Raw genomic sequence first — 23,071 nt, 5'->3', positions numbered from 1 at the left:
AGTCCGTATAGCACAGTTTTATATGTAAAGTCCTTGAGGTCTGCCACCCTTTCCAGTAGGGGGAGCAGTCTTCTCCAGAAATCCTTTGCAAAATTACATGTCCATAATAGATGTTCCACCGTTTCCTCTTCTTGGCATCCGGCTCTTGGGCAGATGGCAGACCTCACAAATCCTCTTCTGTATTGGAATGCCCGGCAAGGAAGACAGCGGTGCATGCAACTCCAAGCCAGATCTCTCTGTTCATTAAAAAGATAAAAAACGTTAATCATTTTCCAGATAGACATAGATTTGTCATCATCATATCTGTCAACATTACATATTTCCTCACTTTTTCGTATTTCTTTAATTAGTTTCTTACCATTTCTTAATTCCTCTATTTTCTTAGTCCCTAAATTAAAATCGGACACTATTTTCCTTAAAATCTCATAATGCGTCGACAAATTAAAAGCATGGGGCACAGAAATATTAACTTCATACCATCCAAACTTTCTCATAAAAAATCCTGTATTAAAACGCATAAAAAAGGACCAATAGTGATTCTTAAAAAGGGCATTAAAACAGTAAACGAACAGATGGATTAAAAGAAACCTATTAAAATCTGGAAAATCTTTACCACCTTTTACTTTTGATTTCATCACGATTTCTCTTTTCAGCTTTTCCATTTTTGAGTTCCAAAAGAAGGTAAAACAGGTTTTGGTTATCTTTTTTAAAACATTAACAGGCGGGGGGAAAACCATGCTAAGATACAATAAAAGAGGTAAAATCACCATCTTTAAAACCAATACTTTACCCTCCATTGTAAGTCTCCTCATGTTCCACATACATATTTTCGTATTTACTTTCTGTGTAACTGTTTCCCAACTATTATAACCATCATTATTTTCAGTGAATGATATACCTAAAATGGAAATGGATTCGGAGACATTAATTGGTACATCACGTAAAATCATCCCCCCAACACTTAAAATGTTACACTTATTAAAATTGATTTTAAAACCAGAAGCTAGACAAAAGGATTGCACTTGATGGAGAGTGGCCGTAAGTGATGGTGCATCTGTACACAAGACCGCCACGTCATCCATGTAGCCTACAACCTTGGCCTCCAAACCACCGCTTCCAGGCAGAGGGACACCGCATATCTGTTTATTTTGGCGTATTGCACATAACATTGGTTCCAGTGCACAGATAAACAGTAGGGGGGACAGAGGGCATCCCTGTTTCACCCCTGACCGTAAAAATACCTCTTGTGTCTTAAAACCATTCACTAAAATCTTACTTGTACAATCCTTGTAAAATGCTTTAAGCGATAGTAAAAACCCTTCTGGTATGCCCATTTTCTCTAAAACTTTAAAAAGATAAAAGTGTGAGACACGGTCAAATGCTTTTTCAAAATCAATAGATAAAATCGCCATTTTCCCCTTTCTGTCTTTCACATCCTCAATACAGTCTTTCACTAAATTCAGATTGTCCCATATACTGCGCCCCGGCACCCCACACACTTGATTAGAATGAATAACTTTGCTGATGACTTCTTTTAGACGATTTGCACAAATTTTAGCCATTATTTTATAGTCACAATTTAAAAGTGTTATTGGTCTCCAGTTTTCTAATTTTGATTTATCGCCTTTTTTGTATAGGAGGGAGACTTCACCTTTCTTCCAGGAATTTAATAAAACCTTATTATTAAAAACCTCAGTAAACAAATAAAACAAATCATCTTTTAAAATATCATAAAAACATACATAAAATTCTATTGGGATGCCATCAGGACCAGGGACCTTTCCAGTTTTAAAACTTTTAATAGTTTTTAACACTTCTTGTTCCGTTAAAACTTGGGATAAAAACTCTTGGGATGCGGGATCTAAAACAGCTGTTAGTCCTTGCAGCGAATCATCCATTAATTTATTATCTATATTTTTTCCATTAAAAAGATTAGAAAAAAAAACCTCAACTTTACCCAACATATTTTTTATATTATTCTCACCATCTATATGGTCAATTATCACTTTTTCTTTTTTATTTTTCCTAAAAAAATATCTGGAACACTTTTCATTTTCTTCTATATGTTGTACTCTAGAACGAAAAATGATCTCTTTTCCTTTTTGTTCTAGCCATTTTGAAATCTCTTCTTTTAAGTTTGAAATATCAAGTTGTACATCTATCCCATTGTCTCTGAGCTTAAATAATGTTTGTAGGCGGGTATTTAAAATTCTATATTCTTCATATTTTTCTTTGGCTCTACATATACTCTTTTTAATAAAAAAGTCTTTTATTTTTACTTTCATTCTATCCCACCATACACTCATAGTCTCATTTGTTTTTTTCCCTTTTCTACATTTCCTATAAAACTCAATAAAATCTGATAAAATCTGCGGGTCGGTTAAAAGGGATACGTTCATTTTCCAGCTTTTCTTACCACATTTTTTGTTGTCATTTACTTTTATGGTAAAGGATAAAAGTTTATGGTCTGAAAATATATTAGTTAAAACTTCACATTTGGCAGGTATTGTTTTATCTGAACCAAAAATAAAATCAATCCTAGAGCTACAATTAGCATTGCTCCAAGTGAAACCGGCGTCCTCTGGGCTGTCACTATGACACTCTTTATATATGTCTATCAATTTAGCATCTTTGACTATATCATGTAGCATACCTGAGGTTTTATCGTAGTTCCTGCTTACAGAGCTGGAGCGCCGGTTTTCACCTTTTAAAACACAATTAAAATCCCCTGCTAAGATAAAAGGTTCAGAGTTATTAATAAATAATGGTAAAAGATCAAGCATTTCGGCTCTTTCATTTTTCTCTGGGGATCCATAAAAATTTAAAAACTGCCATCTAATACCATCAATAAAAGCTTTCACTAATAAAATACGACCTGGTAAAATTTCCTGAATAAAATCAATTAAAACGTTCCCTTTAAAAAGTATGGCTACACCCGCTGATCCTGCAGCATTCGATCCGGACCAGACAGATGGCCCACACTTCCACTCATCTTTATATTTTTGATATGACATTTCATGTGGGATATTACATTCTTGCAGAAAAAATACAGATGCAGTAAAACACGTAAAAAAATTAAAAAGAGCAGTTCTTCTCGTGTTAGATTTTATGCCTCTCACGTTGAGGGAAATACCTTTGAGTTCAGCCATCATTAGAAAATGTAGAAATTTTACTTAGGTAACTAAGAGCAACGGATTTACCTGTCCGATGAACCTGATCAGACCACTGGGCTTGCGCCTCCCTCCTCATCTGATAGTATCGTCACGAGAGTCTCCGTGGAGGAGGAAAGATTACCACATTTATATAAACCCGACGCTACACTGGCATAGCTCGGAGGGCTGGCTGGCAGAACCCGCTGGGTCTCCATTGGCTGGCCATGCAGTTCCTCATCAGGTGGGTCCCCCAGGGGTTCCGCCGCCCCTGTTTGACCTGTAGAAGGTCGTCCTATAGGAGGAGGTTGCGCACAAGGCAGAGCCTCTGACTCTTCAGAGGCAGCAAGATCCCGGTCCCCACCTGTAGCAGCGGAGACCGAAACCCCTGAGGGTCCAGCGTCCACGTCCCCTTCTGGAGAAGTGTCCATCTGTTCACCTCCTGCTGCCTCCTCCGAACCACCCTTTTTCTTTTTCTTAGGACCCACCTTTATCCACTCAGCGCCCTCAGCACTAGGAGACCCAGACTGGGCATGGGCTTCTGTGTCGGCCTTTTGCCGGTCCCTTTTGACCTTACCAGTAGTGCCCTTCTGCTCCTTCTCAGCCCTCCTTTTGGACTCCCGCAGGTCCTGCAGCCAGGTTTTGGGATTTGGTATTTTACCTGTCATAGACTCTGGAGACACTTCACTATTTGGTACGCCCTTATTGTCTCCAGAGGCTCCAGGTTGTTGTTCCTCCTCCTGAGGGGTGGTCTGATCTTTTGGTCCTTGGTCGGACGTCTTGGACTTCCCCTTTTGCTCATCTTCCCGAAATCTGTGAGGACAAGAAAAATAAAAGTGACCTGGAGTCTGGCAAAAACTGCATTTCTTTTCCTTAGGGCATTCTTTTGTCTCATGTTCTTCACTAGCACAATTTCTACATGATACATGACAGTTTTCTTTTGAATGACCATAGCGCCCACAATTTCTGCAATATACTGGCATCCCAGAAAAGAAGAAATCCCCATTTGTTTGCCCAATTTTGAAACGGGCAGGGGGGAGCCGTATACCACCTGGTGTATTTGGATCTCTTGTACACTTCACAAGGAATTTCCACTTAGATGTCCATATGTTATATTCGTTTAATATCTTCCCAATACATTTAACACTTTTAAAATAAATTGCTAGAAATGACATTACTTCTGGAGCAGAAACAAAGGGCGAAAATATTTTTACAATAACCAGTCTTACCTCATCCAGGACGTGCTCAACAATTTGTATCCCTTTCAAAACAGGACTATTTTCAACTTTTTTTAACTTTTCTAGTACATCTCTAAAAATACCTTCTCCGGTGAATGTGATGTCATAGTCACCTCTTCTGGGATAATCCTGGATGGAGAGAATTTCATTCCTTTGTACGCCAAGAAGGTTCCTGAGCACGTCCTGGACTACATACCCTAATTTCCTCATATCCGAGCCACCCGCCGTGAAGTGAACTCGGATAGAGTTTTTTAGCCTCGCATAAAGAGGCACGAAGTTAGGGTCAACCTCCATGGAAAAACGCAACAAGGTTGCAAATTGCAGCCGCTTGCAATCTGCGCTCCCAGTGTTCTTGCAGCGAAAAACACCTGGAAGCTGGGGGATCGCAACTCGTTACCCTGGGACTAAGCCCTCTCCCTAATAGCAGCAAGCAGGTTAAGTCCACCAAAGTGGACGATCCTGCCAGGCCAAGGAGAGGGGTACCCGAGTGCCCTTCAACCACAATCTCCTGCAATAAAGCACTTGATCGTAGCCAAAAGGCCGAGAAGCGATAACCAGAATTGGTTTCAAACTACGGAGCCACCCAAGGATCCTGAAAAGTCCATTTGTGGAGATGAGCTCCTGGACTCCCGTTAAGAAGACATGTTGTCAACCTCTAGATCCCTTACATGCCTGCACTTTTCGGCTTGCTGCTGCTGCAATCCACGCGTTTTAGATCTGCATAACTCCACCTCTTTAAACACAGCACCTTCACCCCCTGCTGTTCCCACCCGCCTCAACACCGTTGGAAGGGAGGAGAACCAATTAAGGCGGGGGGTGGGGTGGAACGAGCAGCTGTCTACCCTTAGCAGGAGGGCTCCTGATTACATACCTCTCCTGCTGCTGCTGCTGCTGGCTGTCCAGCAGCAGACTGAAGGTGGCTGCTGCTGTGCACAGGTATATAAAGGCTCAGAGCCTATTATGACACGCGCAGCCAGCGTTCCATTGCCACATTCCATCTACTGCAGGCAGGATACCTGGCTGGCTGAATGTCGCTGAGAAGCTCACAGAGACCGCCATAAGCAACAGTTTAACAGAATGCCACAGACTAATCAACCAAACTTTTTGGGTTGGGTTCTCTTTTATAGTCTGCAGGCATTAAATGAAAGAAGTCAGTGTTCCAGCAGAGGGAGACAACGTTTCAGAAAAGGCATTGTAGCAAACCAAAAAAGAAATTTTAAGCGCAGCAGAGTAACCAGCGCACATACCTGTTAGCTCAGGTAAGTTTAAAAGGCTGCTGTTGATAACAAGGGCATTTGCTAAATAGATGGTGTGTGTGCAACAATATACTGAAAGGTCAATTATATTGTGCAGCTTATCTCACCACCTGTAGTTATTTAGGTGAAAGCTCCAAAATGCTTGCCTAATATGTCTGTTTATCCAAAAGGAAGTAAAAAGGGAGAGCTAGAAAGATAGCATTGCATCACATTACATGGCAATGCAATGCACAGTTGCTGAAGTTGAACCAAAATGAGCTTGTAATCTGGCTTCTGCAACTTTGAACATGAAAAATCCAATGAGGAGAAGAAAAGCAAAGCCAAAGAGTCCATCCCAAAATCCGACAAACAAGCAAAATGAACAAAAAACATTGAATTCAATTCTTTCTGATTTTAGAAACTGCATTAAAGAAGGGGTGCACCGGTCCTGGAGATACTGCAATACCAGGTCAATGCGTGGAGTGGACAGAGCAAGCTCTTTTTCCATCTCCCTGTTCTAAAAATCCATTTAATATATGGTCCCCAGATAGGGGACGTATCAGATATTAAACTGATAAGAACAGATACTACACTTGATCTTAGCCAAAAGGCCGAGAAGCGATAACCAGAATTGGTTTCAAACTACGGAGCCACCCAAGGATCCTGAAAAGTCCATTTGTGGAGATGAGCTCCTGGACTCCCGTTAAGAAGACATGTTGTCAACCTCTAGATCCCTTACATGCCTGCACTTTTCGGCTTGCTGCTGCTGCAATCCACGCGTTTTAGATCTGCATAACTCCACCTCTTTAAACACAGCACCTTCACCCCCTGCTGTTCCCACCCGCCTCAACACCGTTGGAAGGGAGGAGAACCAATTAAGGCGGGGGGTGGGGTGGAACGAGCAGCTGTCTACCCTTAGCAGGAGGGCTCCTGATTACATACCTCTCCTGCTGCTGCTGCTGCTGGCTGTCCAGCAGCAGACTGAAGGTGGCTGCTGCTGTGCACAGGTATATAAAGGCTCAGAGCCTATTATGACACGCGCAGCCAGCGTTCCATTGCCACATTCCATCTACTGCAGGCAGGATACCTGGCTGGCTGAATGTCGCTGAGAAGCTCACAGAGACCGCCATAAGCAACAGTTTAACAGAATGCCACAGACTAATCAACCAAACTTTTTGGGTTGGGTTCTCTTTTATAGTCTGCAGGCATTAAATGAAAGAAGTCAGTGTTCCAGCAGAGGGAGACAACGTTTCAGAAAAGGCATTGTAGCAAACCAAAAAAGAAATTTTAAGCGCAGCAGAGTAACCAGCGCACATACCTGTTAGCTCAGGTGAGTTTAAAAGGCTGCTGTTGATAACAAGGGCATTTGCTAAATAGATGGTGTGTGTGCAACAATATACTGAAAGGTCAATTATATTGTGCAGCTTATCTCACCACCTGTAGTTATTTAGGTGAAAGCTCCAAAATGCTTGCCTAATATGTATGTTTATCCAAAAGGAAGTAAAAAGGGAGAGCTAGAAAGATAGCATTGCATCACATTACATGGCAATGCAATGCACAGTTGCTGAAGTTGAACCAAAATGAGCTTGTAATCTGGCTTCTGCAACTTTGAACATGAAAAATCCAATGAGGAGAAGAAAAGCAAAGCCAAAGAGTCCATCCCAAAATCCGACAAACAAGCAAAATGAACAAAAAACATTGAATTCAATTCTTTCTGATTTTAGAAACTGCATTAAAGAAGGGGTGCACCGGTCCTGGAGATACTGCAATACCAGGTCAATGCGTGGAGTGGACAGAGCAAGCTCTTTTTCCATCTCCCTGTTCTAAAAATCCATTTAATATATGGTCCCCAGATAGGGGACGTATCAGATATTAAACTGATAAGAACAGATACTACACTTGATCTTAGCCAAAAGGCCGAGAAGCGATAACCAGAATTGGTTTCAAACTACGGAGCCACCCAAGGATCCTGAAAAGTCCATTTGTGGAGATGAGCTCCTGGACTCCCGTTAAGAAGACATGTTGTCAACCTCTAGATCCCTTACATGCCTGCACTTTTCGGCTTGCTGCTGCTGCAATCCACGCGTTTTAGATCTGCATAACTCCACCTCTTTAAACACAGCACCTTCACCCCCTGCTGTTCCCACCCGCCTCAACACCGTTGGAAGGGAGGAGAACCAATTAAGGCGGGGGGTGGGGTGGAACGAGCAGCTGTCTACCCTTAGCAGGAGGGCTCCTGATTACATACCTCTCCTGCTGCTGCTGCTGCTGGCTGTCCAGCAGCAGACTGAAGGTGGCTGCTGATGTGCACAGGTATATAAAGGCTCAGAGCCTATTATGACACGCGCAGCCAGCGTTCCATTGCCACATTCCATCTACTGCAGGCAGGATACCTGGCTGGCTGAATGTCGCTGAGAAGCTCACAGAGACCGCCATAAGCAACAGTTTAACAGAATGCCACAGACTAATCAACCAAACTTTTTGGGTTGGGTTCTCTTTTATAGTCTGCAGGCATTAAATGAAAGAAGTCAGTGTTCCAGCAGAGGGAGACAACGTTTCAGAAAAGGCATTGTAGCAAACCAAAAAAGAAATTTTAAGCGCAGCAGAGTAACCAGCGCACATACCTGTTAGCTCAGGTGAGTTTAAAAGGCTGCTGTTGATAACAAGGGCATTTGCTAAATAGATGGTGTGTGTGCAACAATATACTGAAAGGTCAATTATATTGTGCAGCTTATCTCACCACCTGTAGTTATTTAGGTGAAAGCTCCAAAATGCTTGCCTAATATGTCTGTTTATCCAAAAGGAAGTAAAAAGGGAGAGCTAGAAAGATAGCATTGCATCACATTACATGGCAATGCAATGCACAGTTGCTGAAGTTGAACCAAAATGAGCTTGTAATCTGGCTTCTGCAACTTTGAACATGAAAAATCCAATGAGGAGAAGAAAAGCAAAGCCAAAGAGTCCATCCCAAAATCCGACAAACAAGCAAAATGAACAAAAAACATTGAATTCAATTCTTTCTGATTTTAGAAACTGCATTAAAGAAGGGGTGCACCGGTCCTGGAGATACTGCAATACCAGGTCAATGCGTGGAGTGGACAGAGCAAGCTCTTTTTCCATCTCCCTGTTCTAAAAATCCATTTAATATATGGTCCCCAGATAGGGGACGTATCAGATATTAAACTGATAAGAACAGATACTACACTTGATCTTAGCCAAAAGGCCGAGAAGCGATAACCAGAATTGGTTTCAAACTACGGAGCCACCCAAGGATCCTGAAAAGTCCATTTGTGGAGATGAGCTCCTGGACTCCCGTTAAGAAGACATGTTGTCAACCTCTAGATCCCTTACATGCCTGCACTTTTCGGCTTGCTGCTGCTGCAATCCACGCGTTTTAGATCTGCATAACTCCACCTCTTTAAACACAGCACCTTCACCCCCTGCTGTTCCCACCCGCCTCAACACCGTTGGAAGGGAGGAGAACCAATTAAGGCGGGGGGTGGGGTGGAACGAGCAGCTGTCTACCCTTAGCAGGAGGGCTCCTGATTACATACCTCTCCTGCTGCTGCTGCTGCTGGCTGTCCAGCAGCAGACTGAAGGTGGCTGCTGCTGTGCACAGGTATATAAAGGCTCAGAGCCTATTATGACACGCGCAGCCAGCGTTCCATTGCCACATTCCATCTACTGCAGGCAGGATACCTGGCTGGCTGAATGTCGCTGAGAAGCTCACAGAGACCGCCATAAGCAACAGTTTAACAGAATGCCACAGACTAATCAACCAAACTTTTTGGGTTGGGTTCTCTTTTATAGTCTGCAGGCATTAAATGAAAGAAGTCAGTGTTCCAGCAGAGGGAGACAACATTTCAGAAAAGGCATTGTAGCAAACCAAAAAAGAAATTTTAAGCGCAGCAGAGTAACCAGCGCACATACCTGTTAGCTCAGGTGAGTTTAAAAGGCTGCTGTTGATAACAAGGGCATTTGCTAAATAGATGGTGTGTGTGCAACAATATACTGAAAGGTCAATTATATTGTGCAGCTTATCTCACCACCTGTAGTTATTTAGGTGAAAGCTCCAAAATGCTTGCCTAATATGTCTGTTTATCCAAAAGGAAGTAAAAAGGGAGAGCTAGAAAGATAGCATTGCATCACATTACATGGCAATGCAATGCACAGTTGCTGAAGTTGAACCAAAATGAGCTTGTAATCTGGCTTCTGCAACTTTGAACATGAAAAATCCAATGAGGAGAAGAAAAGCAAAGCCAAAGAGTCCATCCCAAAATCCGACAAACAAGCAAAATGAACAAAAAACATTGAATTCAATTCTTTCTGATTTTAGAAACTGCATTAAAGAAGGGGTGCACCGGTCCTGGAGATACTGCAATACCAGGTCAATGCGTGGAGTGGACAGAGCAAGCTCTTTTTCCATCTCCCTGTTCTAAAAATCCATTTAATATATGGTCCCCAGATAGGGGACGTATCAGATATTAAACTGATAAGAACAGATACTACACTTGATCTTAGCCAAAAGGCCGAGAAGCGATAACCAGAATTGGTTTCAAACTACGGAGCCACCCAAGGATCCTGAAAAGTCCATTTGTGGAGATGAGCTCCTGGACTCCCGTTAAGAAGACATGTTGTCAACCTCTAGATCCCTTACATGCCTGCACTTTTCGGCTTGCTGCTGCTGCAATCCACGCGTTTTAGATCTGCATAACTCCACCTCTTTAAACACAGCACCTTCACCCCCTGCTGTTCCCACCCGCCTCAACACCGTTGGAAGGGAGGAGAACCAATTAAGGCGGGGGGTGGGGTGGAACGAGCAGCTGTCTACCCTTAGCAGGAGGGCTCCTGATTACATACCTCTCCTGCTGCTGCTGCTGCTGGCTGTCCAGCAGCAGACTGAAGGTGGCTGCTGCTGTGCACAGGTATATAAAGGCTCAGAGCCTATTATGACACGCGCAGCCAGCGTTCCATTGCCACATTCCATCTACTGCAGGCAGGATACCTGGCTGGCTGAATGTCGCTGAGAAGCTCACAGAGACCGCCATAAGCAACAGTTTAACAGAATGCCACAGACTAATCAACCAAACTTTTTGGGTTGGGTTCTCTTTTATAGTCTGCAGGCATTAAATGAAAGAAGTCAGTGTTCCAGCAGAGGGAGACAACGTTTCAGAAAAGGCATTGTAGCAAACCAAAAAAGAAATTTTAAGCGCAGCAGAGTAACCAGCGCACATACCTGTTAGCTCAGGTGAGTTTAAAAGGCTGCTGTTGATAACAAGGGCATTTGCTAAATAGATGGTGTGTGTGCAACAATATACTGAAAGGTCAATTATATTGTGCAGCTTATCTCACCACCTGTAGTTATTTAGGTGAAAGCTCCAAAATGCTTGCCTAATATGTCTGTTTATCCAAAAGGAAGTAAAAAGGGAGAGCTAGAAAGATAGCATTGCATCACATTACATGGCAATGCAATGCACAGTTGCTGAAGTTGAACCAAAATGAGCTTGTAATCTGGCTTCTGCAACTTTGAACATGAAAAATCCAATGAGGAGAAGAAAAGCAAAGCCAAAGAGTCCATCCCAAAATCCGACAAACAAGCAAAATGAACAAAAAACATTGAATTCAATTCTTTCTGATTTTAGAAACTGCATTAAAGAAGGGGTGCACCGGTCCTGGAGATACTGCAATACCAGGTCAATGCGTGGAGTGGACAGAGCAAGCTCTTTTTCCATCTCCCTGTTCTAAAAATCCATTTAATATATGGTCCCCAGATAGGGGACGTATCAGATATTAAACTGATAAGAACAGATCAGGTTTCAACATAATTTATTAAGTGCGTAAAAGATGGTTTACAATCAAAAACAGCAACACAAACAATACATTAATAAAACACAGAATTCCACCCATAAAAACCCCATATACGATTAGCATCCCTCCTCCCAATACATTTGACATCCCTCAAGTAATAAATATACATCTGACTAAAAGCAATTTTAAGACAATCCTTCACAGAAATAGCATCACGTTTAAAAAGTAAAATATTGCGTGCCTTCCAAAGGGCGTCTTTAAAACAGTTAATCATACACCAACATATACAATACTGTTGAGGGGTCGGACAATTAAAAAGGCCATATAAAACATATTCATGGTTAAAATCTCTTAAACCGCAAGTCCATTTTAAAAGAATCCCAACTTTGTGCCAAAGTTCCTGTGCAAATGGGCAATTCCACATAAGGTGCAAGGTGGTTTCGTCATAAACACATGAGTCTCTGGGGCATTTTGCTCTGGCCACCAGGCCTCTCCTGTGTTGAAACTCTCTGGTGGGGAGGCACTGGTGGACCACCATCCATGCGATGTCCTTATGTCCATTTGCTAAGAATTTCCCGAAGACATTCTTCCAAACTTGCTTCGATCTCTCTTCTGAGAAATTTACTATGGGGGTCACATCTTCATTCCTCCTCAGAAAAGATAAAAGCTTCTTGCGGTCTTTAAAAATGTCCATATTAAAATCACCAAGGCTATAAAATCGAACAGTCTTTTCTAAGATTGCTTGGTGTTTGGGGGGGCATAGTAAAACAGGGGAATTCAACGACAACTTAAACCATCTTTTAAAAATCATCCCACAAGTATATTTTAAAAAATAACTTAGCGCACTATTACCATTAAAATGTTTGAAACAAAAGCAGAAATAATTTAAATACAAATAAATATGTAAGTCGGGGACATCCCTTCCGCCGTTCATTTTATTCTTCCTCATTATTTCTCGCCTTAATTTTTCCATTTTGGAGTTCCATAAAAACATAAAGATCATCCTAGTCATTTTTTTAATTAAAACATCAGAGGGGGGGTACACCATAGCTATATACAGTATGAGGGGTAACAACACTGATTTTATAATTAAAATTTTCCCCTCCATTGTTAGGGACCTCAAACCCCAAAATGATATTTTCTTTGACATTTTTTCTATGACATTCTCCCAGCTTTGAGTTCCCACATTCTCCTCGTTAAAAACAACTCCAAGAATTTTTACATTGTCTCGTTTTATAGTGAGCTGCGGGAGTTGGGCGGTGTCCCAGGATCCCAAAGTCAGACATTCAGATTTATTTAAATTAAGTTTAAAACCGGATGCCTGGGAAAAAAAATCAATGCGCAACACCGTCCTCCGGAGGGAAGCAGGGTCCACGCACACAACCGTCACGTCATCCATGTAGCCAAAGACTCTCACATCACTGCCACCTCCGCCAGGAACAGGAACCCCTCTAATCACTTTGTCTTTTCTTATTGCGCTCAGCAGGGGCTCCATGGCGCAGATGAACAGGATGGGCGACAAGGGGCATCCCTGCTTCACTCCGGACTCAAGGGGAACTCCATCTGTTAAAAAGCCATTAAGAGAAATTTGACTAAAACAATTTTTATATAAAATCTTAATACAATTTAAAAGCATATTAGGGATACCCATTCTTTTTAAAACTCTAAAAAGAAATCTATGAGAGACTCTATCGAAAGCTTTTTCAAAATCTAGGGCTAAAAGAGCTACATTTTGACCCCGGTCTCTGGAATACCAAATTACATCCCTTAATACGTTTAAAACCTCTGAAATACTTCTGCCTGGTACACTACAAACCTGCTCAGGCTGGATTAGTTTGGCAATGACATTCCTGAGCCGGTTTGCAACCACCTTAGCAAGTACCTTGTAATCAACGTTTAGGAGAGTTATGGGTCTCCAATTCGCTAGAGCACTGCGATCACCTTTTTTATATATCAAAGACACCACTCCTCTCCTCCACGAAAATGGCAACTGTTCAGAAATAAAAACTTCTTTAAAAAGCATAAAAAGGTCCTCTTTTAAAATGTCCCAAAAAGTAAGGTAAAATTCTACAGGTAGTCCGTCACACCCAGGTGCTTTACCCTTAGAGAAACTTTTAAAAACATAAAATAATTCCTCTAAAACAATATCGCGTTCTAAAAACTCCTGGTCTGTAAAATTTAACTTAAAATCGAGATCATTAAGAGCATCAGATAAAAAGGACTCATCTATACACTTTTTACTAAAAAGATGCTTATAAAAGTTAAAAGTAGCATTCAACATTCCCTGCATAGATGTTTCACCCTCTAGATTTGTGATCACTTCTCTTTTATCCATGACTTTTTTGAAGAAGAAGCGAGAGCACTTCTCCCCCTCCTCCAAGTGCTGCACTCTAGAGTTAAAAATAATCTCTTTCCCCTTTGTGTCTATGCAGTTCTGAATTTCAGTTTTTAGGCTAGCAATATCATCTCCCACCTCCACCCCTAGCTCTTTGAATTTAAAAAGTGTTTGTAGTTTGGTGTTAAGATCACTAAAACATCTTTTTTTCTCTCTAGCTTTACGTCTCCCTGCTTTTATAAAAAACATTCTGACTTTTTTTTTCAAATTTTCCCACCAGGTTGCCATAGGGGCATCAGAAGGTTTTTGTCGCCGCCAGGCTTGATAGGCTTTACCAAAGTCTTGTCGAATCAGAGGGTCCTCCAGCAGGTAAGTACTTAGACGCCAGAGGCCCCTGTTGACCCTCTGTTCATCCCGGTATTCTAGGTGCACCTCCAAGCCCTTATGGTCAGAAAATATATTTGATGTTAAAACACATTTTACAGGGTTAAAATCATCTGATAGGAAAATAAAATCGATCCTGGAGGACACCCCTCTTCCGGACCACGTATAACCAGGGTCCGTCGGCAGGAGTGACCTCCACGCATCGCATAATTTAAAATCAGTTATAAAATCTTTCAATAGATGACATGACTTATCCAATTTGCGTAAAGGGTCACCCCCCGCTCGTTGTTCACTAGCACAAAGACAATTAAAATCACCCCCTACGATCAGGGGAGATGACCCAGTACAGTACAATGGCAATATCCCAAATAAATTAATTCTCTCTTGCTTATCAGGTGGAGCATAAATATTCATTACACGTAGGGTAAAACCATTAAATTTAAAATGCACTAAAACCACTCTGCCTGGTACTATTTCTGTGACAGCATTTACAGTAATATTTCTCCCACGACAGAGGAAGCCCACCCCCGCTGACTTGTTGTCATTGGAGCCAGACCAGATGGAGGGCCCCAGTCTCCAATCTGTCTTGATGTCATTATAATTTAGTGCATGTTGTATCCCGCATTCCTGTAATAAACAAATGTCAAAGTCAGCGGTTTCTAAATACTTGAAAGAGCAGCCCTACGAACTGGGCTCTTTAATGACCTCACATTCAGTGAGACAAGTCTTAATGTCGGCATTCATAGGTCAGGGTGGTGGATCTTCCATGAGGACACCTGACTCAAAGCCCTGTATGTCAAATTGCTCCAGGACATCCGGGCTAGAGGACCCAAACGACTCGATATTCTGTGAGCCGGCGGTTGCCCCCTCGTAGGTCACGGTTCCCAGCCACATTCCAGGAGACACTGGGGCTTCGACATTCCGTCTCTTTTTCGGGGCAGACTCCACTAGGTCACTGGTGCAGTCCTCCTCTTCCTCCACCTCCTCCAGGGGAAGAGACTGGTCCATCAGGATAAGATCACCAACACCAATTCCCTGATGTTCGCCACCTAGAAGCAAAGCCCCCTCATCTGGCTGGCTAATCGCCCTGGAAGATCCTGAGTCCATCGCTGCGTGGTCCCCTGTAGCCAACCGCACAGGGGCACCACCCTCCAGCCCAACAGGATCGGTATCTGGAACCATCGACACGGAGGATACCCTCCCAGAAGGAGGACCCCTCCGCTCCGGTCCATGCGAGGTCCGCCCATCGTTAAGGGACTTCGATGCAGGGGCCGCCCCAGAGGGGCCTCCGGCTCCCTGCTCCATCCCAGCCTTCTCGCCCTTCGAACCGCCCTCCGACGCCGGCCCGCCAGTGAAGACCGGCGGGCGCATCGGCTCAGCTGCAGAAGATGCAGCTTCTGCGTAGGTCCTGGTCCTGGTCCTGTTGGGGCATCCTCGGAACATGTGCCCCGCCTCACCACAAAGATTGCATTTCCTCCCAGCGGGACAGTCCTTCATTAAATGTCCGTAACAGCTGCAATTATTGCAGCGGTCTACTTTCCTGCCTGTGCAGGACGTTTGGGTATGACCCATTTGTCCACAGTTCCTGCAACATACCGGCATTCCAGGGTAAAATAAGTAGCCTCTGCTCTTACCGATCACAAATGTTGAGGGAGGGTGTAGCATTCCTCCCACTCCGCTTGGGTCCCTCTTTAGACGGGCCATGTACCTCCTCTTGCCGCACCAGAAGCCTACCGCGTTCTTCACAGTGCCCAGGTATCTCAGATCGTCACAATAACGGATAAGGTAGGTCGAGATGTCTGCAGCTTCCACAAAGGGGTTCGGGAAATGCACCACGATAGGGATCTCGTCATAGGCATACAAGAGACAAAAGGTTAGTCCATCCAATTCATCCAAGTAGTTTTTCTCATTTACCTTTTGTACGAGTTGGTGACAGCATCCCTGGCTCTTGAAGGTGATGGTGTAAGTCCCCTTGTACTCATTGTCCTGGAAGCAGAATATGTCTTCCCGCCGAAACTCCAGAACTCCAAGCAGAATCCTATGGCAGATGTAATCCAAATTCTTCTCCGTCCTCGATCCTGCTCCAACTTCAATCCTCACGGTGTTCCGCATCCGGGCATCACCCGATGAATATGTGAGCGTTGCCGGCATCCTTCACTCAGGAACGTACCGACTCTTCTCTCTGAAAGGCGCAAGCCTTCATGGGATCCCTTCCCGTTGCTCCCGGACTAATCCTTCCTCCCCATAGCAGCAGGGGGGTTAAGTCCCTCCGAAAAGGAACGATCCCCCCAGGCCGAGAGAAAGGGTACCAAGAGCACCTCACAGGCAAGACCACACAGGTAAACCTGATAGATCATGCCAAAAGGCCGAGAAGCGATAACCAGAATTGGTTTCAAACTACGGAGCCACCCAAGGATCCTGAAAAGTCCATTTGTGGAGATGAGCTCCTGGACTCCCGTTAAGAAGACATGTTGTCAACCTCTAGATCCCTTACATGCCTGCACTTTTCGGCTTGCTGCTGCTGCAATCCACGCGTTTTAGATCTGCATAACTCCACCTCTTTAAACACAGCACCTTCACCCCCTGCTGTTCCCACCCGCCTCAACACCTTTGGAAGGGAGGAGAACCAATTAAGGCGGGGGGTGGGGTGGAACGAGCAGCTGTCTACCCTTAGCAGGAGGGCTCCTGATTACATACCTCTCCTGCTGCTGCTGCTGCTGGCTGTCCAGCAGCAGACTGAAGGTGGCTGCTGCTGTGCACAGGTATATAAAGGCTCAGAGCCTATTATGACACGCGCAGCCAGCGTTCCATTGCCACATTCCATCTACTGCAGGCAGGATACCTGGCTGGCTGAATGTCGCTGAGAAGCTCACAGAGACCGCCATAAGCAACAGTTTAACAGAATGCCACAGACTAATCAACCAAACTTTTTGGGTTGGGTTCTCTTTTATAGTCTGCAGGCATTAAATGAAAGAAGTCAGTGTTCCAGCAGAGGGAGACAACGTTTCAGAAAAGGCATTGTAGCAAACCAAAAAAGAAATTTTAAGCGCAGCAGAGTAACCAGCGCACATACCTGTTAGCTCAGGTGAGTTTAAAATGCTGCTGTTGATAACAAGGGCATTTGCTAAATAGATGGTGTGTGTGCAACAATATACTGAAAGGTCAATTATATTGTGCAGCTTATCTCACCACCTGTAGTTATTTAGGTGAAAGCTCCAAAATGCTTGCCTAATATGTCTGTTTATCCAAAAGGAAGTAAAAAGGGAGAGCTAGAAAGATAGCATTGCATCACATTACATGGCAATGCAATGCACAGTTGCTGAAGTTGAACCAAAATGAGCTTGTAATCTGGCTTCTGCAACTTTGAACATGAAAAATCCAATGAGGAGAAGAAAAGCAAAGCCAAAGAGTCCATTCCAAAATCCGACAAACAAGCAAAATGAACAAAAAACATTGAATTCAATTCTTTCTGATTTTAGAAACTGCATTAAAGAAGGGGTGCACCGGTCCTGGAGATACTGCAATACCAGGTCAATGCGTGGAGTGGACAGAGCAAGCTCTTTTTCCATCTCCCTGTTCTAAAAATCCATTTAATATATGGTCCCCAGATAGGGGACGTATCAGATATTAAACTGATAAGAACAGATACTACACTTGATCTTAGCCAAAAGGCCGAGAAGCGATAACCAGAATTGGTTTCAAACTACGGAGCCACCCAAGGATCCTGAAAAGTCCATTTGTGGAGATGAGCTCCTGGACTCCCGTTAAGAAGACATGTTGTCAACCTCTAGATCCCTTACATGCCTGCACTTTTCGGCTTGCTGCTGCTGCAATCCACGCGTTTTAGATCTGCATAACTCCACCTCTTTAAACACAGCACCTTCACCCCCTGCTGTTCCCACCCGCCTCAACACCGTTGGAAGGGAGGAGAACCAATTAAGGCGGGGGGTGGGGTGGAACGAGCAGCTGTCTACCCTTAGCAGGAGGGCTCCTGATTACATACCTCTCCTGCTGCTGCTGCTGCTGGCTGTCCAGCAGCAGACTGAAGGTGGCTGCTGCTGTGCACAGGTATATAAAGGCTCAGAGCCTATTATGACACGCGCAGCCAGCGTTCCATTGCCACATTCCATCTACTGCAGGCAGGATACCTGGATGGCTGAATGTCGCTGAGAAGCTCACAGAGACCGCCATAAGCAACAGTTTAACAGAATGCCACAGACTAATCAACCAAACTTTTTGGGTTGGGTTCTCTTTTATAGTCTGCAGGCATTAAATGAAAGAAGTCAGTGTTCCAGCAGAGGGAGACAACGTTTCAGAAAAGGCATTGTAGCAAACCAAAAAAGAAATTTTAAGCGCAGCAGAGTAACCAGCGCACATACCTGTTAGCTCAGGTGAGTTTAAAAGGCTGCTGTTGATAACAAGGGCATTTGCTAAATAGATGGTGTGTGTGCAACAATATACTGAAAGGTCAATTATATTGTGCAGCTTATCTCACCACCTGTAGTTATTTAGGTGAAAGCTCCAAAATGCTTGCCTAATATGTCTGTTTATCCAAAAGGAAGTAAAAAGGGAGAGCTAGAAAGATAGCATTGCATCACATTACATGGCAATGCAATGCACAGTTGGTGAAGTTGAACCAAAATGAGCTTGTAATCTGGCTTCTGCAACTTTGAACATGAAAAATCCAATGAGGAGAAGAAAAGCAAAGCCAAAGAGTCCATCCCAAAATCCGACAAACAAGCAAAATGAACAAAAAACATTGAATTCAATTCTTTCTGATTTTAGAAACTGCATTAAAGAAGGGGTGCACCGGTCCTGGAGATACTGCAATACCAGGTCAATGCGTGGAGTGGACAGAGCAAGCTCTTTTTCCATCTCCCTGTTCTAAAAATCCATTTAATATATGGTCCCCAGATAGGGGACGTATCAGATATTAAACTGATAAGAACAGATACTACACTTGATCTTAGCCAAAAGGCCGAGAAGCGATAACCAGAATTGGTTTCAAACTACGGAGCCACCCAAGGATCCTGAAAAGTCCATTTGTGGAGATGAGCTCCTGGACTCCCGTTAAGAAGACATGTTGTCAACCTCTAGATCCCTTACATGCCTGCACTTTTCGGCTTGCTGCTGCTGCAATCCACGCGTTTTAGATCTGCATAACTCCACCTCTTTAAACACAGCACCTTCACCCCCTGCTGTTCCCACCCGCCTCAACACCGTTGGAAGGGAGGAGAACCAATTAAGGCGGGGGGTGGGGTGGAACGAGCAGCTGTCTACCCTTAGCAGGAGGGCTCCTGATTACATACCTCTCCTGCTGCTGCTGCTGCTGCTGGCTGTCCAGCAGCAGACTGAAGGTGGCTGCTGCTGTGCACAGGTATATAAAGGCTCAGAGCCTATTATGACACGCGCAGCCAGCGTTCCATTGCCACATTCCATCTACTGCAGGCAGGATACCTGGCTGGCTGAATGTCGCTGAGAAGCTCACAGAGACCGCCATAAGCAACAGTTTAACAGAATGCCACAGACTAATCAACCAAACTTTTTGGGTTGGGTTCTCTTTTATAGTCTGCAGGCATTAAATGAAAGAAGTCAGTGTTCCAGCAGAGGGAGACAACGTTTCAGAAAAGGCATTGTAGCAAACCAAAAAAGAAATTTTAAGCGCAGCAGAGTAACCAGCGCACATACCTGTTAGCTCAGGTGAGTTTAAAAGGCTGCTGTTGATAACAAGGGCATTTGCTAAATAGATGGTGTGTGTGCAACAATATACTGAAAGGTCAATTATATTGTGCAGCTTATCTCACCACCTGTAGTTATTTAGGTGAAAGCTCCAAAATGCTTGCCTAATATGTCTGTTTATCCAAAAGGAAGTAAAAAGGGAGAGCTAGAAAGATAGCATTGCATCACATTACATGGCAATGCAATGCACAGTTGCTGAAGTTGAACCAAAATGAGCTTGTAATCTGGCTTCTGCAACTTTGAACATGAAAAATCCAATGAGGAGAAGAAAAGCAAAGCCAAAGAGTCCATCCCAAAATCCGACAAACAAGCAAAATGAACAAAAAACATTGAATTCAATTCTTTCTGATTTTAGAAACTGCATTAAAGAAGGGGTGCACCGGTCCTGGAGATACTGCAATACCAGGTCAATGCGTGGAGTGGACAGAGCAAGCTCTTTTTCCATCTCCCTGTTCTAAAAATCCATTTAATATATGGTCCCCAGATAGGGGACGTATCAGATATTAAACTGATAAGAACAGATACTACACTTGATCTTAGCCAAAAGGCCGAGAAGCGATAACCAGAATTGGTTTCAAACTACGGAGCCACCCAAGGATCCTGAAAAGTCCATTTGTGGAGATGAGCTCCTGGACTCCCGTTAAGAAGACATGTTGTCAACCTCTAGATCCCTTACATGCCTGCACTTTTCGGCTTGCTGCTGCTGCAATCCACGCGTTTTAGATCTGCATAACTCCACCTCTTTAAACACAGCACCTTCACCCCCTGCTGTTCCCACCCGCCTCAACACCGTTGGAAGGGAGGAGAACCAATTAAGGCGGGGGGTGGGGTGGAACGAGCAGCTGTCTACCCTTAGCAGGAGGGCTCCTGATTACATACCTCTCCTGCTGCTGCTGCTGCTGGCTGTCCAGCAGCAGACTGAAGGTGGCTGCTGCTGTGCACAGGTATATAAAGGCTCAGAGCCTATTATGACACGCGCAGCCAGCGTTCCATTGCCACATTCCGTCTACTGCAGGCGGGATACCTGGATGGCTGAATGTCGCTGAGAAGCTCACAGAGACCGCCATAAGCAACAGTTTAACAGAATGCCACAGACTAATCAACCAAACTTTTTGGGTTGGGTTCTCTTTTATAGTCTGCAGGCATTAAATGAAAGAAGTCAGTGTTCCAGCAGAGGGAGACAACGTTTCAGAAAAGGCATTGTAGCAAACCAAAAAAGAAATTTTAAGCGCAGCAGAGTAACCAGCGCACATACCTGTTAGCTCAGGTGAGTTTAAAAGGCTGCTGTTGATAACAAGGGCATTTGCTAAATAGATGGTGTGTGTGCAACAATATACTGAAAGGTCAATTATATTGTGCAGCTTATCTCACCACCTGTAGTTATTTAGGTGAAAGCTCCAAAATGCTTGCCTAATATGTCTGTTTATCCAAAAGGAAGTAAAAAGGGAGAGCTAGAAAGATAGCATTGCATCACATTACATGGCAATGCAATGCACAGTTGCTGAAGTTGAACCAAAATGAGCTTGTAATCTGGCTTCTGCAACTTTGAACATAAAAAATCCAATGAGGAGAAGAAAAGCAAAGCCAAAGAGTCCATCCCAAAATCCGACAAACAAGCAAAATGAACAAAAAACATTGAATTCAATTCTTTCTGATTTTAGAAACTGCATTAAAGAAGGGGTGCACCGGTCCTGGAGATACTGCAATACCAGGTCAATGCGTGGAGTGGACAGAGCAAGCTCTTTTTCCATCTCCCTGTTCTAAAAATCCATTTAATATATGGTCCCCAGATAGGGGACGTATCAGATATTAAACTGATAAGAACAGATACTACACTTGATCTTAGCCAAAAGGCCGAGAAGCGATAACCAGAATTGGTTTCAAACTACGGAGCCACCCAAGGATCCTGAAAAGTCCATTTGTGGAGATGAGCTCCTGGACTCCCGTTAAGAAGACATGTTGTCAACCTCTAGATCCCTTACATGCCTGCACTTTTCGGCTTGCTGCTGCTGCAATCCACGCGTTTTAGATCTGCATAACTCCACCTCTTTAAACACAGCACCTTCACCCCCTGCTGTTCCCACCCGCCTCAACACCGTTGGAAGGGAGGAGAACCAATTAAGGCGGGGGGTGGGGTGGAACGAGCAGCTGTCTACCCTTAGCAGGAGGGCTCCTGATTACATACCTCTCCTGCTGCTGCTGCTGCTGGCTGTCCAGCAGCAGACTGAAGGTGGCTGCTGCTGTGCACAGGTATATAAAGGCTCAGAGCCTATTATGACACGCGCAGCCAGCGTTCCATTGCCACATTCCATCTACTGCAGGCAGGATACCTGGCTGGCTGAATGTCGCTGAGAAGCTCACAGAGACCGCCATAAGCAACAGTTTAACAGAATGCCACAGACTAATCAACCAAACTTTTTGGGTTGGGTTCTCTTTTATAGTCTGCAGGCATTAAATGAAAGAAGTCAGTGTTCCAGCAGAGGGAGACAATGTTTCAGAAAAGGCATTGTAGCAAACCAAAAAAGAAATTTTAAGCGCAGCAGAGTAACCAGCGCACATACCTGTTAGCTCAGGTGAGTTTAAAAGGCTGCTGTTGATAACAAGGGCATTTGCTAAATAGATGGTGTGTGTGCAACAATATACTGAAAGGTCAATTATATTGTGCAGCTTATCTCACCACCTGTAGTTATTTAGGTGAAAGCTCCAAAATGCTTGCCTAATATGTCTGTTTATCCAAAAGGAAGTAAAAAGGGAGAGCTAGAAAGATAGCATTGCATCACATTACATGGCAATGCAATGCACAGTTGCTGAAGTTGAACCAAAATGAGCTTGTAATCTGGCTTCTGCAACTTTGAACATGAAAAATCCAATGAGGAGAAGAAAAGCAAAGCCAAAGAGTCCATCCCAAAATCCGACAAACAAGCAAAATGAACAAAAAACATTGAATTCAATTCTTTCTGATTTTAGAAACTGCATTAAAGAAGGGGTGCACCGGTCCTGGAGATACTGCAATACCAGGTCAATGCGTGGAGTGGACAGAGCAAGCTCTTTTTCCATCTCCCTGTTCTAAAAATCCATTTAATATATGGTCCCCAGATAGGGGACGTATCAGATATTAAACTGATAAGAACAGATTTTTTTGATTGAATATATCTTTTATTAGCACAAAAAATAAGTTAACAG

At 43.6% G+C, this 23,071-nt stretch overlaps 10 non-coding genes across 10 annotated transcripts; all 10 read right to left on the bottom strand.

Annotated features, from left to right (window-relative positions):
* Nucleotides 1-6,054: 6,054 nt before the first annotated feature.
* LOC141222004 (U2 spliceosomal RNA) lies at nt 6,055-6,245 on the bottom strand. Its single transcript, XR_012289915.1, has one exon. It is a non-coding gene; the product is annotated as a U2 spliceosomal RNA (small nuclear RNA).
* A 1,115-nt stretch (nt 6,246-7,360) lies between these two features.
* On the bottom strand, nt 7,361-7,551 carry LOC141221993 (U2 spliceosomal RNA). The gene has a single exon (XR_012289904.1). It is a non-coding gene; the product is annotated as a U2 spliceosomal RNA (small nuclear RNA).
* A 1,115-nt stretch (nt 7,552-8,666) lies between these two features.
* On the bottom strand, nt 8,667-8,857 carry LOC141221982 (U2 spliceosomal RNA). The gene has a single exon (XR_012289893.1). It is a non-coding gene; the product is annotated as a U2 spliceosomal RNA (small nuclear RNA).
* Nucleotides 8,858-9,972: 1,115 nt separating this feature from the next.
* On the bottom strand, nt 9,973-10,163 carry LOC141221970 (U2 spliceosomal RNA). Its single transcript, XR_012289882.1, has one exon. It is a non-coding gene; the product is annotated as a U2 spliceosomal RNA (small nuclear RNA).
* Nucleotides 10,164-11,278: 1,115 nt separating this feature from the next.
* Nucleotides 11,279-11,468, bottom strand: LOC141222057 (U2 spliceosomal RNA). The gene has a single exon (XR_012289962.1). It is a non-coding gene; the product is annotated as a U2 spliceosomal RNA (small nuclear RNA).
* A 6,174-nt stretch (nt 11,469-17,642) lies between these two features.
* Nucleotides 17,643-17,833, bottom strand: LOC141221956 (U2 spliceosomal RNA). Its single transcript, XR_012289870.1, has one exon. It is a non-coding gene; the product is annotated as a U2 spliceosomal RNA (small nuclear RNA).
* Nucleotides 17,834-18,948: 1,115 nt separating this feature from the next.
* Nucleotides 18,949-19,139, bottom strand: LOC141221944 (U2 spliceosomal RNA). Its single transcript, XR_012289859.1, has one exon. It is a non-coding gene; the product is annotated as a U2 spliceosomal RNA (small nuclear RNA).
* A 1,118-nt stretch (nt 19,140-20,257) lies between these two features.
* Nucleotides 20,258-20,448, bottom strand: LOC141221932 (U2 spliceosomal RNA). The gene has a single exon (XR_012289847.1). It is a non-coding gene; the product is annotated as a U2 spliceosomal RNA (small nuclear RNA).
* Nucleotides 20,449-21,563: 1,115 nt separating this feature from the next.
* On the bottom strand, nt 21,564-21,754 carry LOC141221920 (U2 spliceosomal RNA). Its single transcript, XR_012289836.1, has one exon. It is a non-coding gene; the product is annotated as a U2 spliceosomal RNA (small nuclear RNA).
* Nucleotides 21,755-22,869: 1,115 nt separating this feature from the next.
* LOC141222048 (U2 spliceosomal RNA) lies at nt 22,870-23,063 on the bottom strand. Its single transcript, XR_012289954.1, has one exon. It is a non-coding gene; the product is annotated as a U2 spliceosomal RNA (small nuclear RNA).
* Between the last annotated feature and the right edge of the window lie 8 nt (nt 23,064-23,071).

The sequence above is a fragment of the Phyllobates terribilis genome, unplaced genomic scaffold, assembly GCF_046119375.1.
Source record: "Phyllobates terribilis strain yellow unplaced genomic scaffold, ASM4611937v1 Scaffold_341__1_contigs__length_2033592, whole genome shotgun sequence".
Lineage (NCBI taxonomy): Eukaryota > Metazoa > Chordata > Amphibia > Anura > Dendrobatidae > Phyllobates > Phyllobates terribilis.
This window is presented reverse-complemented; position numbering and strand designations above follow the sequence as displayed.